Source organism: Beta vulgaris, chromosome 9 (genome assembly GCF_026745355.1).
Source record: "Beta vulgaris subsp. vulgaris cultivar EL10 chromosome 9, EL10.2, whole genome shotgun sequence".
Lineage (NCBI taxonomy): Eukaryota > Viridiplantae > Streptophyta > Magnoliopsida > Caryophyllales > Amaranthaceae > Beta > Beta vulgaris.
In genome coordinates, this window is record NC_079210.1 from 15,357,968 (window position 1) to 15,363,967 (window position 6,000).

At 34.9% G+C, this 6,000-nt stretch overlaps 1 protein-coding gene across 1 annotated transcript in view; it reads right to left on the reverse strand.

Annotated features, from left to right (window-relative positions):
- Window positions 1-5,773, reverse strand: part of LOC104903177 (uncharacterized) — a 45,712-nt gene extending 39,939 nt beyond the window's left edge. Inside the window, exon 1 of the mRNA XM_019251609.3 lies at window positions 5,688-5,773. The gene's annotated coding sequence lies outside the window, so the exon portion shown is untranslated. The remainder of the gene's footprint in view (window positions 1-5,687) is intronic.
- Between the last annotated feature and the right edge of the window lie 227 nt (window positions 5,774-6,000).

Sequence of the window (6,000 nt, forward strand, 5' to 3'; positions counted from 1 at the left end):
GTTTCAATCATATTTAAGTTTTACATAAGAGGTTTCACCACTGAAGGATAACGTCATCATATAAGGTGATGGTAGTTTAGAGGATCCTTGAATTTTGTGTTGGGTATATGGCGTGATATGAAGCTCATAGAGGTGTATGGGTGTGGAGATGAGGTTGCGTAGAAGGAAAACGTCATTTGGGACATAAGGGTGACTTTGAATGCACATATCTTCCAATCTATAAATGATTTTGAGGTAATTCAAGTTGGAGGTGATAGCTTGTTCCGGGAGCTTTCCAACGATAGATCATATGTCCAATTCCGGTGAGAAACGAGAAAGTTATGACAGTTTTACGAAGAACTGGCAAAACTGCGAGAGCTGACCGCGACTCGCGGCCAGCACCGCGACTCGCGGCCAGTTCTGCGACTCGCGGTTTTGCGGGGAAAAGTTCGACGCGTTATTTTTTCGGTTTTGCTCAATGAGGGTATAAATAGGTGCCCTAATTACGATTAATGTATTCTTCATCTTTAAACACATATTTGAGAGAGAAAAAGCTGTAGAGAGAGTTCTTGAGTGCTTTTGTAATCTTTCTTGAATATTCATCAATTCCTAGTGCATATTCGTGGTTTTTCTCCCAGTTCTTGGGTTTCCACGTAAAAGTTTTGGTGTGTTCTTTCCTGCTTTCTTATTTGATATTCTATTATTGTTTGCTATTATTCTTAGATTGATAATCAATAGAACTTACATTTTGTAACGAACTGATATAGTTTGGATCGAATCTAGAAATTTCATTCACTAAAAAAAAGTTAATTTTGATTGATAATTTCTGGTAACAAGTAAAATAAAGTGATAAGTTATCACTGATAACTACATATTTTCAAGAAGCTTTTTTCTCTCCAAAACCAAACTAAACACTCAATAACTTTCAACATAATCTCCCTCTCTTTAACGTGCTACATATATAGCAATTATTTTCTCACCAAAATTACCCTAAAAAATCCAAAAAAGTTATTTCTACTAACCGAGGGTCTCTCTTACTTTAATTGTGAGTCCCTCTTAGGGTTATCGTTACATGAAGGATTTATTCTACATGTATCTGGTATCTTTTAAACAAATCTTCCTAAACATCCTTCACCCAATCAGAGACATTGCTGGTCTGGGAAATGTCAACTTCAGTTTCAGTTTATGGACTATTGGTTTACAATTCCCAAATGGTTTTTGTATGGGTATAACCAAAGTATGTTAGCGGACCAATATGATGAGTCTGCAAACGTTATTGTGGACGCGAGCACGGTAAATGTCATACACAGCTCTAACAAGTCAATTCACCAACGTGGTCCGACAACGTTGGCGGTCGCCTAATAAGATAAAAGTATGGGAATCTTCCCACCTATCAATTGCGTCATAGCCATATACGTGTCAAAGGATTACGTGCCCGGTCAGAGGAATAGTACTTCTATAAATACCTCACTAGTACTATTCTGCAGGTACATTCTCTCTCATACTAAAAATAGCTTATCTTTCTCTCTCTAAGTTCTCTCTCTAAATCCTAGTTGGACACGTCCGAGGGGGTTTTCTCGCATCCCCCCAAGGGTAGTTCACGTTTGCTTATTGTGTAGCTATTCACCAAAGGACGATAACCCCAATCTTTGGCGGACTTCTCTCAAGACCGCCAACTGTTTCAATACCGAAACAGTTTTCATGCATCCCAAGAGGCATCTTTCACAAGAACACTTGGAAACTTTCACAAGAACACTTGGCAATAGCACATGCTCGTCTTCCTTCTCCATCTTCTCTTTAGGTTGGTTAGTTAAACTACTTTAACTTCATATCACCAATGTACTCTCCATAATTCGATCTGTATGAAAACCATTACACTTTCATTTTAACCGCCAACAATTAATCCCTCTCTCTCAAGCATGCATAATGACTACACATTCAAAAACTTTTGAATGAGTGTATTAATTGACGCTCCAACAAACCCTACCCCTCCTTTGAATATTTATTGGAATCTATCAACAATAGTTTTCTTTGGCTCTAATCCATGAAATCCAATTTTAGTTCACAGCTTAGTCAACCGAACCATAATTTACTACATATTGGCATGCTCCAACCGGACCTAGAAGATTTATCATAACAACATACTATTATCGTTGATAGTGTATTGACTTTCCTGATGATCCATATATTGAGTTTTACCCTTGGAATAATTTACTGAATAATGAAAATAATCTATTTAAATCTCCATCTCCCAAATTCTCAACCTGAAAATGTACCCGCTCAACTTTTAAGCATGTTAAATCCTGAACACACCAGCGCAATCTTTTCTAAAACCCTTGGTATAATAGAATGCGTCTCTTTTAGACACTTCCCCCTACCTAATTTCTCCCACACAAGTGAAGGTGGTACTACTGCACTTTTAGAGGATATAGTCAACCAACAAATGGTTACTAGAAACAATCACCAATCTATCTCAGTTGACAGTATTGGAATTTCCATCCCGGTTCCACAAAACAACCACTCTGCCATCCAAAATATTTCAAGCATCACCCCTACTGTCATTCCTTCTACACTGAGTGACTTCATTGTTTCTTAATAGTGAATACAAGGGTTCACCCAACTAATTCACCCTTCACTTAAACCCGAATTCAAAATTTTCACCATTCACGAATACCAACTCATATCAATCTATACATTCCCCTTATTATGAATATGATTCTCAAATTCACCACACAAATACCTCTAGCCCCTCGTACCAATAATTGTAATGTGAATGATGTTACTATCGAATTTTGGCCTAGGATATGGCTCAACTTGGGACACCTTCAACGATGTTAATCATTGGATGACAGGGAACTCATCAATGTCCACATTTTTTTGTCCATTAACTAGTATTAAAAGCAACATTGTTTACATTAGGAGAGTTGGGAAAGAAAAGGTGGATTCAATTTATGGTATTAAAAGAAGAGTTGAAGATGCGGCCGAAGGCGCTAACAAGCATTAAATTAACCTTAGATATGAATCAATCTCCATCATTTGTTAGTGTTCGCAAAGGTTTTTGATGGTATATCCATGGAAGAAAAGGCCAATCAATTATACGTGAAAAGGGAGGAATGAGTTGAGATAGCAGAAGCGAAAAAAAGATGAATCTATAACTCATAATACCATAATAATATTAATTGAGATGATTGGAGAAGTTTAATTATATTAGAAAGGTTTACATCCTATTCATAGTAGGACCATATATCTAAAAGATATTCAAGAATAACAATGTTATATATAAAAGCTAAAACGATAACTAAAGATGTATGAAGATCTTTGAGAGAAAATCTTGATATTATATTATATTTAAAAAGCACTACCACCATTAGAGCGTCTACAATGGACTAGTTGGTCTTTGTTGATCTTGGAGTTTTTTATTTCTCTCTCCTTTCCTCCTTCTTACACCTCACATCCCACTGAACTCCCACCAACTCATAGTTTTTTTTTCTCACAATAGTTTGGTTGCTCTTGGTTTTTCTATTTCTCTCTCCTGCCTTTACCATACCCCACCATATACTCTCTCTCCTAGTCAATGTTTATTTTTATATGAAATAGATGATCTAAATTAATAAAAACTAATTAAATTACGTAAAAGCTAATTAGCTTAGGTTTATTTAAATTAGTTAACTTGAAATTATAGTAACTATGTATTAATTAGCTTACATTAAATTAAAATAAGTTAACTTGACATTATAAATTAAAAACGACAAACACGTTATATAAGATAAATAATTTTAAAAACACGAATACATGATAATTTGATACATAAAGATAGATAATTTAAAACACTCAAATACATGATTTTGCAGCACACTTTGATCGAATTGGAAATTATTTTGGGGAATTTTTTGGGTAGTTTGGATTATTTTGGGAGTAATTAGTATTATTAGAACCATAATATTGGCTTAGTGTAAGTAATATTAGGTAGGAGAGAGTAATTAGAAAAAAAAAATAGTTGGGAAAAAGTGTAGTGAAATATATGAAATTTGGGATCAATTTATAGATAAAAATATTTTATAGCCGTTACTTTAATTTTTTTTATAATAGAACCTGATTTTTTTATACTAATGTTACAAAATCTAAACGTAATATTACCGTTGAAGAAATAAGCAAAGCAAAGAAGCTGACACACTCCTCCACGCATGGCAGCAAGAGAATGGCTGATCAGTGGGCTCTGACGCGCGTCAGACCCACTCACAACACTCTCCTACTTTGGGCCCGACGTTTTCCTTCAACGCAACGTTTCACTTGTTTGTCCGTCTTTCTTTCGCCTTTTTTGTTCAATGCACAACGTTTATTCGGCCCAAAATTTATTTCTATCCACCTTCTTTGCCACGTGGCACAATTTGACTCGTCTTTGGTGCTCCATCCAAGGAGCATATGGTCTGGATTTTTAGACCAACCAACCCAAAGGGCCAAGTGCCCCGATAATCCAAGCTAAAACTACTCCATTGTAGACGCTCTTATTAGTGATTTATATGGTTATATCAACATGAAAAATGCGTATATTATTCTAATAGTGTGACAAAAAAAAGGATGAGGAGGTAACTCATGTGGTAGAGCACTCCCCTCTGATCCTTGAGGTTAGGGGTTCGATCCTTACCCCCAGCATTATGTTGGGGTATTTCCTTAGCATGTTTTGCATGCTTTTCCAGCCAATGCTGGTAGTTCCTACAAGGCTAGTAGCTTTGGTAGGGGTTAGCCCTTGGGCTGACTTAATTTCCCAATCAAAAAAAAAAAAAATAGTGTGACAAAAAATTTAAACTCACGTGGGACTACCAAAAAGAACTCTATCCGTGAAGAAAAACAAACATATTGTCTACTCAGTAAGTAGTTTATGTAGCAAAGATGAACGTAAATAAATACTCTCTCCGCTTTTTTTATTTGCTACATTTTTTTTTAAATGGTTGTTTTTTAATGTGCTATATTGTTTCAAATTTTCTGATTTCGAGACCTGACCCATCAAAAAGTAATAAATTTTTATTATGTTATGTACTTTTCCTAGTAATAAAAGAATTTTACTACTTTTTCATAATGTAAGACTATCTCACCTCATTTAACGCTAAAAGACTCGAAGAATACAACAAAAAAAGATTACAAGGGAGATTTCCTAAAAACTAGGGAAAACAATATAACTAGTAAAAAGAACAAGAGTAGTAAGATACAACTTACTAAAGCAAGTTACTTTTTGCTCTTCATCTCATTAAAGTGGATTTTTTTTTGATGCAATCGGTAAAGAGCAAATTACCCAGTGGATAAATGTTACATTGTTGGCAGTATGATATCGAATTGTCTATTAAACTCGTGAGAAAATACTTCTCTACATTTAGCTAGCTAGATACTCAGTTTGTATGAAGTTAAAAGAAAAGGGCTACTTGGATGGGGAGTTCATGTATTATATATCTAGATGATTGGATGTATAGTGTATACATAGAAGACTAATTTTTGTTCATTTGTAACTCTTTTTTCTAATATATTTTACTTATTTGGAAAATTTCAAATAAACAATGAGAAAAAAAAAAATCTTCATTTACCATGCTCAGTATATCCGATTACATAATAAATTTTTTCCTTGAATGGGGGGTGGGGAATGGGGACAGTGAGGGTTGGATTTTATGAAAACAAAGAAAAGTATAAGACAGTTAACGAGTAAGTTCATTCCATACCTCAATAAAAGGAAGAAGATCGGTTTGCTACGCTTCTGAGATGAATTGATCTTATAAATTATGTAATGATGAATTTTGCCCGACAAGTACTATTTATAAGTACAAGGCCAAAAAACGTCATTGACTTTGACCGGCCATTCATTAGTAGAAGGACAAAAAAAATTTCAAAGTTGTTTATAGAATGATTGGTGAATTTTATATTAATTTTTGAATAATTAATTGCCATCGAGTTGCTCGCATTGCCCGACGATTACGGGTGACACTTCATATTAAGGGCTACACGGTCTTTTTAATTCGTTATCACATCCTTCCC